The 17,539-nt window shown below is 40.5% G+C and overlaps 1 protein-coding gene across 3 annotated transcripts in view; it reads left to right on the top strand.

The window, feature by feature from the left end:
* The first annotated feature begins 950 nt into the window (after positions 1-950).
* UBXN2A (UBX domain protein 2A) overlaps positions 951-17,539 on the top strand; it is a 44,655-nt gene continuing 28,066 nt past the window's right edge. The window contains exon 1 of one of the 3 annotated variants that reach the window (XM_067008041.1): positions 951-1,182. The gene's annotated coding sequence lies outside the window, so the exon portion shown is untranslated. The remainder of the gene's footprint in view (positions 1,183-17,539) is intronic. The other 2 variants (XM_067008040.1, XM_059079222.2) reach the window with 2 other exon arrangements.

Genomic DNA, 17,539 nt, shown 5'->3' with positions numbered 1-17,539 from the left:
GGGAGAATGTTCAATTGTTTAAAAAAAAATCCTGGATTTAGATAAAGAAAGACTTTATTGGAAAGGCTTATTCCTAAAGAGGAAAAGGAACTACTGCAGTGCTGTTTGGTGGATGAGGCAACAACCAACGCTACAGGGGAACGCTATGACCGTGAAGTCTGCAACTGTCTCCAAGGTCAAGACAGAAAATGGCCCTTCTTGTATAGGGAGGAGCGAACAAAGGCTACAAAGAACTGGCTGTGGGGCACCCAGTGGGTGGGTGGAGGTGGCAGTGATCCCGTGGCAGATCAGAGTGGTTTACATGGAGGTCAGCCTATTTTTCAGGAGTGATGGTGAAGGAGGGCTTGTACGCTGGATCAGGATGAGAGTGGGTCAAAGTTTAGGAGCCTGGAGGAAGGAGATAAGCTTAAGTTTGATCAAAACAAGGTAGCTGGCATTTTGTCCAGATTGGTCAGTGAGAAGAATCAGTAAAGCTAATCATTTATGAGGCAAAAAAAAAAAAAAAAAAAGGAATTTGGAGGGTCTATGTCTGACCTTGTCATAGGTAAACAAGGGGGCATCCCTGAGTCTTGTCTAAACCACGTGGGGAAGGGTGGTTTCTTCCTTGCTGTCAGCCCTTTCAGGGGCACAAAAGAATGGGAAGATTTTTTTTAACCGTCGCTTTCCAGAATCACAGGTCTCAGGTGAAGTTCAACACGGTCAGAATGCAGGTAAATCTCTCCACGGATTCAATCAGCGGCTGACGACATACGGAGGTAAGTTGATGCTGGGTTCTCAGGTGGGTAGCTCTCTGCATTTTCCGCGTCGGGTGAAGAGGCAAGGAACAGTAGTGCCCACGGGAAGAAAGAGGCGGCCGCCATTAGCGCGAGAAACGCTGCGGCCAGAGGCTGCCTGCGCCGCCAGCCCCGCCCCCGCGCGCCGTCGCGCGCCCCCCGCGGCCCTGCGCGCGCTCTCGGGTCTGCGCAGAGCCGGCTTCGGCGCGTCCTCGGCGCTGGGCGGCAGTGACCGAGGGAGGCGCGCAGGGTCGCAGCGGCGCGGCAGCCGAGCCTGAGAGGGTCTGGGGGCAGCAGTGCTCCCAGTCTGAGGGGCGGCGGCGGCGGCGCCCGCGGCCCCTGAGCGAATTGAGGACGAGGCCGCAAGGCGACAGCGCGGCGGGGCCCCCTCCAGCGGCCGCGCCCGGAGGTGAGTTTCCTGGGGCCGCGCCGCGCTCGGCTGGGCTGGCCGCCGGGGGTGGGCGGGCGTTTCCCGGGCGGGGCGGTGGCGGTCGTTGGGTCGGGCCGCGTCGCCGCACCCGGTCTTTGTCTCGGTTTCGGTGCTCGCGTCTGCGACCCCGAAAGGGCACAGTCGCGCGACGGCCGGGGCGGGACTCCTGGTCCACGCAGGTGAGGCGCGGCTCTGGACCCGCTTACTGCGCTGCTTTCCCGAGCGGCGGACTCCGGGAAAGCGCCGCGGTGGTTTTCTCTGCGAGCGCTCGGAAACTTCGAGTTCTCTATTCTCAATGCAGAAGTGCAGTACAGAAATCCAGAGCATGTCTGTTTGGGGTGGACATTTCTTCGATGACTTCATTAGCTGGCTCCCGCAACTCACTTTTATTTTGTAGGCTTGATGGTCTCTGTTTTCATATTTAATATCTTTTTTCTCTGTGTCCGTTTTTATTTGCAGTTTGTTACTTGTTAGCAATGACGAACGTTAGTGTGGCATCCAGCGTTGCTTCCTTCGTACTTTTTCGAGATCATTGAAAATAAAGACAGGTGGGACTTCCCTGGCGGTCCAGTGGTTAATATTCCGCGCTTCCCTTGCAGGGGGCGCGGGTTCCACCCCTGGTCGGGGAACTAACATCCCGCATACCGAAAGGCGACCAAAACAATAAATTTAAAAGAAGTAATAATAAAGATAGGAAATTGACAGTCTGTGTTTATGTCAGTGTGGAATTGTAAAGTGTGACAGATTGTATAAGCGACGTGAAAACAAACCAGCTTCTTCACTTCATAGTCATAGCTCAAGTGTGTTTTTGGACTGTTGATAAGGTTTTTAATTATACTGATACTTTAGTTTTAATGGGAAACTCTTTAAAAGTTGATGTTGTGTCTTCTATGTAAATATGCTGAAAGTCATTTTGGTTTAAAAAGCAGTTAAATCCATTGAATGATGAGCACGTATGTGTAACACTGAAGTTAGACCGAGGCACTGATGGAATCCAAAAATGAATAAGAATTGTGTGCAGGATGGAGAGAGTGATTAAGCACACAAACAATGATGCAAGGCAAAAACTGCAATGCGTTGAGCACTGACTCTTAGCTCTGCGTGTGGTAAATACTTTACATGCATACTTTAATTACTTAATATTTAATGCTAATTACCTAGTTTGTCACCTGAGTGTTTTTAGTACCTTTTGTGTGCTGAGTACTAACGATATGATGGTAACCTTTATAGGTTTTTGCTTTTAAAGACTTTACATTGTCATTGGAGGACACAAGTAACCACACAAGTGAATGCCAGTCTACCTAGAGAGAAGCTAAAAAGGAAGAATGTAGGGTGTTGTGAGAGCGTATAACCGGGGTACATATCCCAGCTGAAGAAATCAGTTAAGGTTTCCCTAGGAAAGTAATCTTTGCACTCAAGTTATTATGGGTAAGTAGGAATTAGGTGAAGGTGACTCCCAAAGGAGGGAAGAAAGGTCCAGGTAAAGGAAATCAGTTCCACAGAGGCTTGCGAAGATTTGGGGAACTGAAGGTCAGAGCAGTTGGAAAGAGTGTGGAAAGCGAAAGGAGGCTGTGGTTAGGGCCCCAGAGATGATGTGGGGCCTTTTAAACAATGTTAAGGATTTAGGACCAGCTTTTTCTTTTCTTTCTTTAAACTTTTATAGGGAAGTTTTCAAACCACTCAAATGTAGTGAGAGAACATTGCAGTGAAATCCCCTGTCAAGTTATCCAAAGGATTTAGACCTTATTTGAAGAGTAGTGGAAGGTCCCTGAAGGATTTTAAGCAAGGAAGTCCCACAGTCAAATTTGTATCTTAATCAGAAAGGTCACCCTGACTCCTGTGTAGACACTGAATTGAATGGGGACAAGAATGGTTGTGGGGAAACCACCCAGAAGTGGTCGCTGGGACTAGGTTTGTGGCTGTGATGGTAGGGCAGATTCTAATGTAACAGGGAAGAGCCAAGTTGGACTCCATGTTGGATCCGTTTCTTTAACCTTTGCTTTCTGCTGCTTTTGTTCACTAAAAGGATAGTGTGTATACATAATGCTCTGCCTGGGGGAACCCTGCCCCTCTGCCTGAAGGTTAAACCAAAGTGACTTTGTTCAGGGAAACATCTGGCCCCTGTTCCACCTGTGGATGGCCACAAGAAAGAGGAGATTAACACATCCCCTCCTCGAGGCTGGCCATTCCAGGGGATATTTGCAAAATTTATGGCCTTTTTACTTTACTTCCTCATCTCCTCCCCCTCTCTGTGCTATAAAAGAAACTGGCATCCACACCCCTGGAAGAAGGTTTTTCAGAGACACTTAACTGCCATCTTCTCTGTCTTGCGGCTTTCCGAATAAAGTCATGTTCCTTGCCTCAGCACCTCGTCTCTGATTTATTGGCCAGTTGTGTGGCAAGCAGAGTGAGCTTGGACTGGGTAACACCAAGAGGTACATAACTGATCTCTCCTTACTGTGTTAGCAATTCTATATTCATGCCTTTTGGAGGAATTATGGACGGTTTTCTTAAGGAGATTGTATTTGAGATGGGTTTTGCAAGGTAAATAACATTTCAGTATGGAGCCCATTCTGAAATGAGAACATCTTGGTGTCAAGAGGATGGCTGAGTCAGCAACCTTAACAGTTTCTGCAGAAGTTTCACCTTTCTCCTAGGATTTTCTCATTTAAATTACTTTTGTCACTATCACTTTGGTCTTCGGGAACATATAACTCCCTTATTAACAGTTTTTTCTAGAAGACAACAAAAATGTATTTTCTTCATTACTACAATTACAGCTAAGATAAACTGAAACTTCCCAAAAGATTTCATTTTTTTGTTGTATACGTAATAGTTAATAAACTAGAATTCACAAAATATACAAATAAACTGTCTTTTAAAGTGATCTGATGCTCCCATAGTTTGCTCTTGGAAGCCTAATCCTATTCCATAGAAGATGTAACTGAAAGGTGATCCAGTGGTTTCTTTAAAGAGAAACTTTAGCTTCTACATAGCAGGCCTAGTGGCATAATATCTTGATGTAAATCCATAATCTTAAAGAAAATAGCCCATAGTGTATGTTTATAAAAATAAGTAAAATTTGTAATATGCAAATTTTTCAAATTCTAATGTATACATTTAAAAGACTATATTTCTTAGTAGTCTAAATCTGTTTTGACTGAATTTTCCTTTTAGTCGATATGTTCCAAAAAGCTCAGTCTACTCCGGCTCCTGACTGATTTTATTACTGCAGTTGTTGGTAGTAAGTGAGATAATATTTGAGAAGGTGTTGAGTAAACTGTGATATACAATACAACTGTAAGATGGTAGTGGTGCTAATTAGAAGTAAACTGAAGCAAAATGAAGGAAATTCTGTTCATCTGTCCATTCTGATGCCCAGCCTCATACTGGTAACTAAGATATTTGACAGATGGCTTTTTTATTCTCTACATACAGTAGAGTCACATGACTGATGATTGTAGACACTCAATAGATATAAATTTTACATGGTCCATTTCTGTATTGCTAATTTATGGTAGGAAATACCTAAAATAATGGTGATTTTATGTCCATTATAGAATGAGTTTTTACTTCATAATTCTATGCCAAGGAAAAACATTCAGTTTGTTTTTCCTTGTTAGTCTGTAAACTCCCTGGTGATAGATACTGTGTCTGTCCTATTGACTATCATTAGTTCTAAACCAGTGCTTTACACACAGTGGTGGGAGGTTCAATAAATATACAAATGTTGTTTAATTAGTGAAATCAAAAGTAAAATTTCATAGACATGTCAAAATTAAAACTTTTTAAAAATTATTATTTAAAAAATTTTTTTAGTTCTTTTTTTGAGTTTTTATTTATTTTCCTTAATTTTTTTTTGCCTGCATCAGGTCTTAGTTGTGGCACACGGGATCTTTGTTGAGGCATGCGGGATCCTTTTCGTTACAGCGCAGATCTGCTCAGGTTTCTCTCTAGTTGCAGCACACGGGCTTCTCTCCAGTTGTGGCATGCAGGTTTTCTCTCTCTAGGTGTGGCGCACAGGCTCCAGGGCATGTGGGCTCTGTAGTTTGTGGCACGTGGACTCTGTAGTTTGTGGCACATGGGCTCTCATTGACATGCACGAGCACAATAGTTGTGGCACGTGGGCTTAGTTGCCTCGCAGCATGTGGGATCTTAGTTCCCTGACAAGGGATTGAACCCACATCCCATTGGAAGGCTGATTCTTTACCACTGGACTACCAGGGAAGTCCCCAAATTAAAACTTTTGAGACAAGTCTGAAGGTGTTTTCTTACCATAAGTCCTTGTAACAGGTTATGATTGTGGGCTGGGAAAAGAGAAGGGAGCATAACATTCTATTCTCATTATTGTATTTCTTTTGTTCTCAAAACAGCCTTCTTAGGAGGATAATTATTTCCAAGTTACAAGTTAGGCAACTAGGACTTAGAGAAGTTAAATAACAATACTTAAGCTCAGAAATGATGTAACCAATATTCTAATACAGGATACTTTGAATCCAGGGTCTGTTCTTCATTCTCTTTTGCTGTCATGAAACAAGTAAAAACAATTATCAGTAGCTTATAACTATGAAATGATGAAAAATATTAGTAATTTGCTAGAGAACAGTAACCTATTAACAGGAAACATAGTGAGATACTTTAAGGATGGCTACTCCTTGCTTTATGCTTACTAAGCACTACGGAAGAAACAGGAAATGTGTAAGTTGTGATACCTGTCTTCAAGGATCTTGGATCTAGTAGAGCTAAAAGAAACAATAGTAAATAATATCAGACAATATGATTTAAATGCCAAAAATCTGAGTGCTTTAGGAGAGGATTATTAATAAGGGTTTACTGTTTCACCTTTACAGTAGAAGTAGATCTTGAGCTGGGACTTGAAGGATAATTTAGATTTGAATGCCTAGAAGTGAGGCAGGAGATAGATGGGCTCCAGGCTAGGCATTTACAACTGGCCTCCTGTTCACACCTCCTGGGGTGGGAAGAAGATGGGTTCCAAGCTGGACATTCATTACCAGCCCCCTGTTTATACTTCCGGAAGCAAGAGACAAACGGGCTCCAGGACTACATATTTATGACCAGACTCCTGTCTATATTTTCTGCACCTCATTATTAAAACCAACGACAGAAATAGGGTAAATAACCAGACAGTGGGCATTTTTATGGCAGGGACAGAGTGGGACTAAACCCTATTAAAGGATCAAGAGGTCATACTTCCCATCCTTGGGACATGGGAGACATTATGAATGTGCAAACGTCTTCGTGGGGTCAAAAAGGCAGGGGATGCCAGACCTTAGTAAATCCTGCCATCTCCTCCCAGAGGCCTTCATGGTGGGCTCCACCTTAACTTACGGGTGCGTTCGCACCCAGGGGAGGGTCCAGAAGCAAATTAGCCATGGGGTCAAAAGACTACTATTGGCCAAAAGAAGACAAAGACCTGGAAGACTGCCCCCTTACAAAGGATTTAAACTTCCCAAGGGCACGACTCTCTGAGTTTGCCCGTGCGTCTTTCCGCATGTACTTTGTTTTTCCAATAAACTTTTTGCTTTTCTCTTTACCTTCTGCCTCCTTGCCTGAATTCTTTCCTGACACGGCAGGTAAGAAACAGGGACACCCAGGCCCTAGCCTGCTGGCCTCTGTGGTCCAGTGGTTAGGACTCCCTGTCCTGGAACTAAGATCTTGCTTCCCGCTGCCGCTTACTGCTGCCTGTGTCCAAAATCAGAAGGATGGTTACAGTGTGAACAAAGAAGTGGAATGAACGTGTTATGTTTATGAGACAGTCAGGATCATATCTAAACTAAAGGATTATTTTAGAGTAGTTGAAAATAATGTTGGAAAACTGTCAACTGAAAAGCAAACAGCACCACCAGAATGTAATGTCCACAGGGGCTAGGGTCTGTCTGTTCTGTTCAGTATGTATCCCAAGCACCTAGAATCATGCCTGGTATATAGTAGGAGCTGAATAAATATACATTTTTAATATTTTATTTATTTACTTATTTATTTATTTGCGGTATGCGGGCCTCTCACTGTTGTGGCTCCGGACGCACAGGCTCAGTGGCCACGGCTCACGGGCCCAGCCACTCCGCGCATGTGGGATCTTCCCAGACTGGGCACGAACCCGGCAGGCGGACTCTCAACCACTGCGCCACCAGGGAAGCCCACATTTTTAATATTTTAAACAACTTTATTTAGGTATAATTGATACGCAGTAAGATGCACATATTTGACATACCATGTAATATTTTAAAATGAAGTCGTATTTAACTGTATCTGTTACTGGTTCTTAAATAAAAAAGAAACAAATAAGTCAAAATATAAACTTTTCTGAAATCTGGGACTTCCCTGGAGATCCAGTGGTTAAGACTCTGAGTTCCCAATGCAGGGGGCACAGGTTCCATCCCTGGTCTGGGAAATAAGATCCCACATGCAGCAACGTTCAACCTTAAAAAAAAAAAAAAAAAAAAAAAATTTTGAAATCTGAATAGTTGGGATGGGTGTTTATATTTTTCTATTCTTTTGTGTATATTTGAAAGGGAAGTTATTTATTTATTTAACATCTTTATTGGAGTATAATTGCTTTACAATAGTGTGTTAGTTTCTGCTTTTTATTTTTATTTTTTGGCCACACTGTGCGGCTTGTGGGATCTTTGTTCCCCGACCAGGGATTGAACCTGGGCCCACGTCAGTGAAAGTGCTGAGTCCTAACCACTGGACTGCCAGGGAATTCCTAAAAAGGAAGTAATTCTTAAAGTGAAGCAATTAAATAGTTTTAGAAATATGAGATTTGAAGGACAAGATCTTAGGAGAAAACCATGAAATTCTGGCTTTCTGAATATATTTTCAGTTTTCTGGTTTTTAAATTTTTTTTAATCAAAACAATATATAGTTTAAAAGGCAAATATGTAGTGTCAGAACACTTAAAACTAAAATTTTAAGTCCTCACTAAAAGTTTTAAGTCCTCACTTCCAACTCTGTTTCCCTAAAGACAACTGCTTTGAACACATAGCTGTTTCTTATGTAATTTACAGCCGTATTTCTTAACAGTATGTGTTTTGAGTTATTAATTTTGAACATTGCGTTTTGTATTGCTATTAGGATAGATAACTGTTTTAGCTCGATTATGCTGTCAGCTACAAATTGGCATTTTCCATTGGCACTTGCCATCTACCTCTACAAGGATTAAATCATGTGCTGCTGCAGCTGCTGATTTTCAACACCCCTGAAAGGAGTTTAGGGTGGAGAGCAGAAATGAGGCACTCTGTGCTCCGGGAAAAACTGGCAGAACAGGTCTATTTTCAGGAGCTGATTTTATGAGCCCAATTCTTGTATCTCCTGATATCTAGAAAAACACTAAAATCCTTCATGGTGACATCTACTCCTCTTGACTAGCAGAAACCTTCTACAAAAAAGTCTGTGCTGGATTGCATGTACTCCCCCATCACCAAAATCACATATATACTGATTTTCCCTCCTACCTCTTTGGGTAGTTTCTCAGAGCTACCTGGGATGCTGTCTCCTGGGCTGCAGTCCTTATTTTGCCCCAAATAAAACTTAACTCAAAACTCTCACATTGTGCATTTTTTTAAGTCGACAGTGCTTATCCCCTTTTCCTTTTCACATTCTTTTAATGGCTTTAGCTAAGTTTTTTCCGTACCATAAACAAATATATACACAATATTTTTTCCCTTTGGACCTCAGATTTATCCTTGGCCCAGAGATGACATAATTATATTTATCTAATAAATGTAATAAGCACTTGCAAACTCAAAAGGACATTGACAGTGCTGTATCTTATATTTAACAACCATCTTTAATGGTTGCATTTTTAAAGCATACAGTTTATTTAATTGTGTAATCCATTTAAGATGTTATACATTTTTGATATTTTAAAAAATATCTCCCCCCTTTGATTTATTATTGATACTTTGTAAATCTAAAGCTTAATCCAGTGCCTTGCATTTAATAAATATTCAGTAAAATTCTTTGGATGAAATAATAGTCTGTTTTCATTTTTTAAGTCTAAGGAATAATTTTTTTTTTAAGCCCATAGGGAGTAATTTTGAAGAGGAGTACAGGAGGGATTAAGAAGTCTTTAGAAATACAAAATACCCACTTGAGACCATAAAGACATCCAATTTGCCTTGATTGTTGGATGCCATCTTCTCGGATGTGGCTCTAGTAACTCCTACCCAAAAGCTAGCTGAAAGGCTAAAAGGCAGCCTGTGAAGTTCTTGTTGGGGGTGCTGCTGAAGGTGCCCTCCCTCATCTTATGTTGGGTACTGACTCCTCTGCCTCATTGCATTTCCTCATTTTTCCTTCCTTTCAGTTTCTCCTTGTCTTTCAGAATTGCTCACAATTTTGTTACAAAAAGATTCACTAACAGTTTATGTTCAATTTGTAATGAAAACAATAGAAGCATTTAAAACAGTTTTCAGTGATATTTTCCAGAGCAGACTCTACTATCCTACTTTCATTCCTAGCAAAACAGATGCTAAGTGGGAATTAGTGCTCCAGCCAAATTGGCTGTGGTTATGAGCCCAGTTCCATTAGCAGCAGGAAACTGGAATGGAAGTCAGGACCTAAGATCATTCAGACTGATGTTATATGGTGAAAGGCTGCTGCTGGATCCTCAGTTACCCAGATTAAATCCACCTCCAGATACTTTGGAGACTTTTACGTGGGAGCAGTATGCTACTACTTCTAGTGCCCATTTTCTGTTCTCATTGCTTTGAAATGGATCTGGTGGATCTTCAGTGACTACTGCTGAGCAGGTCTGCCCTCTGTTTAAATATGCTGAATACTTACATTTTTTAATACTTATATTTTTAAATAGAGGTATTTGCTTTTTTATATACATATTCTCCAGAGAGAACTTAAGAAACGTATTTGATATAGTCTGAGAGTTGAAATATTTTTAATGCTTTCTGGAGATGTCTAGCTTGATTATATCTTCTTTTTGGTAAAGTGTTTTTCTTTCTTTTTCTTTTCCTTTCTTTTGGCCGCACCGCGTGGTATGTGGGATTTTAGTTCCCTGACCAGGGATCGAACCTGCTCTCCCCCTGCATTGGAAGCATGGGTCATAACCACTGGACTTCCAGGGAAGTCCAAAAGTGTTTTTCTTTAGTTTTAAATCTGTAGAGTAGACTCTGGGACCTTGATTATCATAAACAGTCTATTGTGACCTAATAGTAACATTCTCTTAAATATTTGTTTTAAGCACATATAAAAAGTAATTGTAATCTTGTTTGGTTGACTTTTAATTAAAAGTCTAGTTACAGATTATAACTATATAGGTTTACTAAAGCATTGTACTTTTCTCTCCATAATCAGTTTGGTTGTGTTTTCCTTTAATAACCAGACATTCCAGGTTACATAGAACAGATCTGATTTTTCCTACCTTGAATGTTGACAAGTGATAACTTTAATTGTGCAATAGGCAGTTTATAACTATTGTCTGTGTTTGACTTCACATTGCACATCCGTGTGCTGCTAAAATTTCTCTGTGCCTGCATTGCCTTCAAGCCATGAGTCAACCAAATGTCTTACGAAGCGCTTTGGTTGTCTTAAAACAAATGTATCTTTATCCTAAACATGATCAATCTATTTCTCATGTTCATCACTTTAAATAGGAGTTCATGGTACTTTTCCCCACTTCACATTTCTAGTTTGGGGAGTAAGATTCACATACATTATTTCTCACTGAGGATGCAGATCTTTGGAACTACTGCCATCCTTGGATTATTGAGTAACTTACTGATAGAGCAAAAGTACTGCCTTTTAAGAAGCTAATGAAATGACATTGTACAACTCTACATGTATATATTTTTAAGATAGTTCTTTTATCACAATTTTTATTATGAAAATTTCAAACATATATAAAAATGTGGAGAATAGTAAACTCCCATGTATACTCATTACCCAGCTTCACTAATTATCAAGTCATAGCCATTTTGGTTTCAGTTATACTCCCCCCACTCCTCACTCCACTTGATTATTTTGAAGCAAATTCTAGTTATTGAATTTTATCTAGATATTTCAGTATGTAGCTAAAACAAGTACTTTATTTATTTATTTTGACCTCACCACACAGCATTCAGGATCTTAGTTCCCTGACCAGGGATCAAACCCGTGCCTCCTGCAGTGGAAGCACGGAGTCTTAACCACTTGACTGCCAGGGAAGTCCCTAAAACAAGTACTTTAAAAAGCTACAATCCCATTGTCACACCTTTAAAATTAACAATTACTCCACATATCATCAAATATCCATCCAGTGTTCACATGTTCCTGATTCACAGCTTTTTTCCATTTAGTTTCTTTAAATAATAACATAAATATGGTCCATATGTTGTAATTAGTTGATATATCTCTTAAATATTTAAAAAGATGATTTCCACTTTTCTTTCTCTCTGGTAATATATATATTGAAGAAAATGGATCATTTCTCTTGAAGAATTTCTCCAGTTCTGGATTTTGTTGATTGCATCCCTGTGACGTCATCTGATCATGTTCCTCTGTGCCCTATATTTCCTGTAATCTGATGTTTAGACCTAGAGGTTTGAATGGATTCAGTTTCAATTTTAGAAAGAAGTCTTCACACGTGGTGGTTTGAGCTTTTCACATTGAGGCATATATTTATGTCTGTTTTCTTTGTGTGATGTTAGCAGACATTGATATCATTGCCTAGGTCTGTTTGCATTAGGGGTTGCAAATTGGAGATACTCTAATTCTATAAACCTTCATTTAGCTGAATTCATTTATAAAGGAAACTTCTTTTATTAACTCTTTGATTACTCTGAGTTAGTTCATATAGGAAAGGCAGGATGAATACTTGATTCTTTCCCTTATTTGCCAGTTTTCAAAATAAATTGGTACCCTGCTGTTGAATGAGTTTCTGTGTTTTAATGAGTATCAGTATGAACTTGCATTTGATGTGTTTCAATTCATGTAGCTGTTTTTCAGTCCTATCTTTCACCAATGGTAGCCTTTTCAAACTGACTTCTGAATCCTTTTTTTTCGTTTTGTTCTGGTTTTTTTGGCTGTGCCTCACGGCCTGGGAGATTCTAATTCCCTGACCAGGGATCAAGCCCAGGCCCCCGCAGTGAAAGCATCGAGTCCTAACCTCTGGACCGCCAGGGAATTCCCAACTTCTGATTCCTTTTGACATTAATCCAAGATGTCAATACAAGGCATAAAGTGCATATTTCTTGCCCCAGACCTGGAGAAGCCATTTCTCTAAGAAACTGATTCCTTTTGGTGGGAAATAGTATTTGGAGACCATAAATCTGGGCAGTAGGTGTGCTGTGCTCATTGTTGTCTGATTGTTTATTGCTTTTTGGCCTTTTCAGTGGACAGAGCTACTATGTATTTTCTTAAGAGAAAATACAGCATAAGTTCATAATGATGTTTCCGATTTAAAATATAGGATTACAGGATTTTTGCTTGGCTTCTTTGATTTTTATATTTCTATCTCTTTACTCTTACTCTGAAAAAAAATCTTGGTTTTTAGGGACAGATCATAATTACTTCTTTGCTTTATCTCAGTGTCTCTCAACTTCAACACTATTAACATTTTGGGCAGTACTTTCTTGTGGGGGCTGTCTTGTGCATTGTAGGATTTTCAGCAGCATCCGTAACCTCATCTACTAGATACCAGTAGCACCCGCCACCCCAGTTGTGTGACAGCCCCAAAATGCCTCCGGCCATTGCCGGATATCTTCTTAGGGGCACTATTGCCTCCTGGTTGAGACCCACTGCTTTATCTTTATACCATACTTTTCATATAAGCAATACTAATATATTATTGCTAATAATATGACAACTAGAAACTTCATTTTTCCTCTTTGGGTTCATCCCACTAGGATATATGGTAAAATTACCATGTTTTAAATTTACTTGAAATAATTCCTCTCTGTCAGTTCAGTTAATTCTTTTCATTTTTACTTTCCGTTTTTAGGGATTGTTTTTTTAAAATTTAACTTTGTTTTATAAGTGCATAAAATATTTACATGGGTCCAAAGTTGATCTAAAAAACAAGATACATTCAGAGAAATCCAGCTTCTGCCCTTACTCCTTTCACCCAGTACACTCTCTCCCACTTTATAAGTAACCTTATTATTTATTTTTTGGTTTACTTTTTCATTTTTTCCTAATGTAAACAAATATACGTATATTCATGTCCAACTCTTTCTTAGGTAAACAGTACCGTATCATACATATTTTTCTCCATTTTGCTTTTTTCACTTAACAGTACATCCCACTGTGTGGATTTACCATAGTTTATTCAAGAAGTCCCCTATTAATGGACAAGTTGAAGTTTTTTACAGGCTTTGCTGTTACAGTCAATGCTGTAAATAATACGACAGTGAATAGTCTAGCGTGTTCACCTTTTTATATTTTTGCTAAAGTATCATTGGGGTGGATTTTTAGATAATGGGATTTCTAGACATCCGTGTCAAAGAAAAAACAGAGCAGGACAGTAGTTAAAGCAGTAAAACCAGCTTCTGTTCAGGAACTATTGTGATAGGGGAAAAGAGACCTCAGCGTGGAACTGGACTCGATTCTGAATATAACATGGACAGGGGCTTCCCTGATGGCGCAGTGGTTGAGAATCTGCCTGCCAATGCAGGGGACACAGGTTTGAGCCCGGGTCCGGGAAGATCCTACATGCCACGGAGCAGGTAAGACCGTGTGCCACAACTACTGAGCCTGTGTTCTAGAGCCCGCGAGCCACAACTACTACTGAAACCCGTGTGCCACAACTACTGAAGCCTGTGCGCCTAGAGCCTGTGCTCCGCAACAAGAGAAGCCACCACAATGAGAAGCCCGCGCACCGCAATGAAGACTAGCCCCCAATGAGAAGCCCGCGCACCGCAATGAAGACTAGCCCCCACTCGCCACAACTAGAGAAAGCCCACATGCAGCAACGAAGACCCAACACAGCCAATAAATAAATAAATAAATAAAATAATTTTTTTAAAAGATGGAAAAGTGGGGATTTATAGTCAAAGAGCAAGCTAGGGGTCAGTGAGTGGAAAATTACTAAGAGAAACCTCAAAGGTAAGAGGGGATTCTTGCTAAACTGAACTACAAGATTCTTGCTGAAGGCAAGCCAGGGTGATCAGTATCATGGCGGGGTTGGGGGGGAGTGCGGAGTGAAGAATTAGATCAGGTATCAAGGGTGGAGGGATTCTGGGTAAAGCTGCTTAACAGGATTCTTGCTAAAATTGGGCTCTACAGGAACAGAAATGGAAGCCCAAGTTCAGGCCTCCTTGAGAAGATTCCTCAGAGGAGCCTAACTACAGTTTGGTCAAGGAGAGATTCTTTGTCATATGCATAGGTGACTAGGTAATGCCACATTCCCTTCCCTGGATATGTGCCATTTTGCATTCCCACCAAAAATGTTTAAGGCTGTTTCCCCACACTCAGCAACAAAATGTGTTGCAAGACTTGTAAGTTTTTGCCAGTCTGATCGGTGAGAAATGGTATCATAATATAGTTTCAATTGCATTTATTTCATTATAAGTGAGACTGACATCTTTTCACATATTTTAGGGCCATTTGCTTCTCTTTCTGAGATGTGTCTGTTCATATTTGTTGCCTTTTGATTGTTGGCCTTTTTTTTTTCTCTGTATCAGTTCTTTACATATTAACCTTTTAGTTGTAATGCCAGTTCCCTTTGTTTTTGTTTGTCATCTGTGTTTTTACTTTGTAGAAATTTTTTTTTTTTTTTTTTTTTTTTTTTTTTTTTTGTGGTACGCGGGCCTCTCACTGTTGTGGCCTCTCCCGTCGCGGAGCACAGGCTCCGGACGCACAGGCCCAGCGGCCATGGCTCACGGGCTTAGTTGCTCCGCGGCATGTGGGATCTTCCCGGACCAGGGCACGAACCCGTGTCCCCTGCATCGGCAGGCGGACTCTCAACCACTGCGCCACCAGGGAAGCCCTGTAGAAATTTTTAAAAAATTTTTTATTCTGGGCTTCCCTGGTGGTGCAGTGGTTGAGAGTCCACCTGCCAATGCAGGGGACACGGGTTCGTGCCCTGGTCCGGGAAGATCCCACATGCCGCGGAGCGGCTAGGCCCGTGAGCCATGGCCGCTGAGCCTGTGCGCCCGGAGCCTGTGCTCCGCAACGGGAGAGGCCACAGCAGTGAGAGGCCCGCGTACCGCAAAAAAAAAAAAAAAAATTTATTCTTACATAGTTAAATGTATCAGTCTTTTCCCTTATTGCTTCTGGATGTGAGTTATAGGAAAGTTGTCTTCCAGGTTATAGGGAACTTTACCATGTTTTCTTTAATAATTAAAAAGTTTGCCTTTTTAAAAGTTTTTTTTATTGTGGTAAATACATACATATATAACATAAAATTTGCCATCTTAACCAATTTTAAGTGTACAATTCAGCAGCATTAATAATATTCACAGTGGTGTATAACCATTACCACTGTCCATTTCCAAGACTTCTTCACAAACAGAAACTCTGTGCCTGTTATGCAGTAATTCCACATTCCTCTCTTCTCCCAGTCCCTAAAAACCTGTTTTACTCTCTATCTCTATGAATTTGCCTTGTATGAAATATCAGCGTAACTAGAATCATGCAATATTTGTCCTTTGTGTTTGGCTTAATTCACTTAATATTTTCAAGGTTTATCCGTGTTGTAGTATGTATCAAAACTTCATTCCTTTTTACGGCTAATTGATATTCCATTGTGTGTATATACCACATTTTGTTCAGACATTCATCTGTTGATGGACATCTGGATTATTTCCACCTCTTGGCTATTGTGAATAATGCCTCAACCACCAAATCCTTTTCTACAGCAGCTGTACCGTTTTACATTTCCACCAGCAGTATTCTGGTGTTCTAATTTCTCCACATCCCTGTCAACACTTATTATTTTTGTTTTATTAAATAATAGCTATTCTGATGTGTATAAAGTGGTATCTCATTGTGACTAGTGATGTTGAGCATCTTTTTCATGTGCTTATTGTCTACTCATATTTCTTCTTTGGAGAAATGTCTGTTCACATCCTTTGCCCAGTTTTGAATTGGTTTGTTTTCCCTGCTGTTTTTAAGTTATATTTTTCTTGATTCATCATTTGCTTGATAGCTGTAAACCTTTGACTGCTTTCCAGAGTTCTAAGTTGGTTCTAATAGTTTCTGCTTGTTTTTCAATGTTTCTGTGGGGACAGGAGCTTGGAGCTGCCTATTCTTTCATTTTGCTGACATCACCCTCAGGTTCAGTTTTTAAATTTTAGATCTTGGATATATCTGGAATTTTTCTTGGTAATAGTGATTCCATATGACTGTTGAATTTATTTAAAAGTCCATCTTTCCCTGATTTTTTAAGATCTAATAGTATGGACTCCTCATGGGTTTTTGTTTTATTCAGTGAGTTATAATCGATTAGTATCATTATTTACTTTGATGTTCCATTTCCCAGACTTGTCCAGTGGGAACCCCTTCAGGTGGCTTCAGTGTCCTTTTGATATGTCTTCATCATTCACTGAGCACCATCTTACTTTCTGGTGCAAGATATTTTGGGCTCATTTGTTCTTTCTCTGTCCCAGCCCTGGAATCAGCCTTTTCTCTAAGGAGCCATGATTCCTTTTCTTGGAAAATTGTATTTCGAAGCCAAGATGTAGGCTTTTGGTATGCTTATTGCTTCTAGTCTGTCATTGCTTCCAGGACCTCTCAAAGGGCAGATGGCTTCAACTCTTTTAAACATTGATTTGTTTCCTTATTTCTTATATTATTTCTGTTGTAAGGGCAAAAGAGTATTGCAGAAAGTTTGGGAAAGAGAGAAAATAATCCACAATTTTTTACCCCCCCCCCCAACAATAACTATTTTCACTCTTCTCTCCATTTAAAAAAAAATTGATTAATTAATTTATTTTTGGCTGTGTTGGGTCTTTGTTGCGGTTCGTGGGCTTTTTCTAGTTGCAGTAAGTGAGGACTACTCTTAGTTGTGGTGCGTGGGCTTCTCATTGAGGTGGCTCCTCTTGTTGTGGAGCAAGGATTCTAGTCGCGCAGCCTTCAGTAGTTGTGGCACGTGGGCGCAGTAGTTGTGGCTCGCAGGCTCTAGAGCACAGGCTCAGTAGTTGTGGTGCAAGGGCTTAGTTGCTCCGCGGCACGCGGGATCTTCCCGGACCAGGGCTCGAACCCGTGTCCCCTGCATTGGCAGGCAGATTCTTAACCACTGCACCACCAGGGAAGTCCCTCTCCATTTTTTCATACACATTCAATTTCATTCCTAGTGAATGAATAATTTTTGTTTCTTATATTTTTACTTATGTGACATCTTTTTCTATTTGGCTACATAAATTGCTTCATAATTATTTTTAAG

Source organism: Kogia breviceps, chromosome 11 (genome assembly GCF_026419965.1).
Source record: "Kogia breviceps isolate mKogBre1 chromosome 11, mKogBre1 haplotype 1, whole genome shotgun sequence".
NCBI classification, from domain to species: Eukaryota; Metazoa; Chordata; class Mammalia; order Artiodactyla; family Physeteridae; genus Kogia; species Kogia breviceps.
The sequence above is the reverse complement of the archived record's forward strand: the minus strand, read 5'-3'. Positions and strand labels throughout refer to the sequence as shown.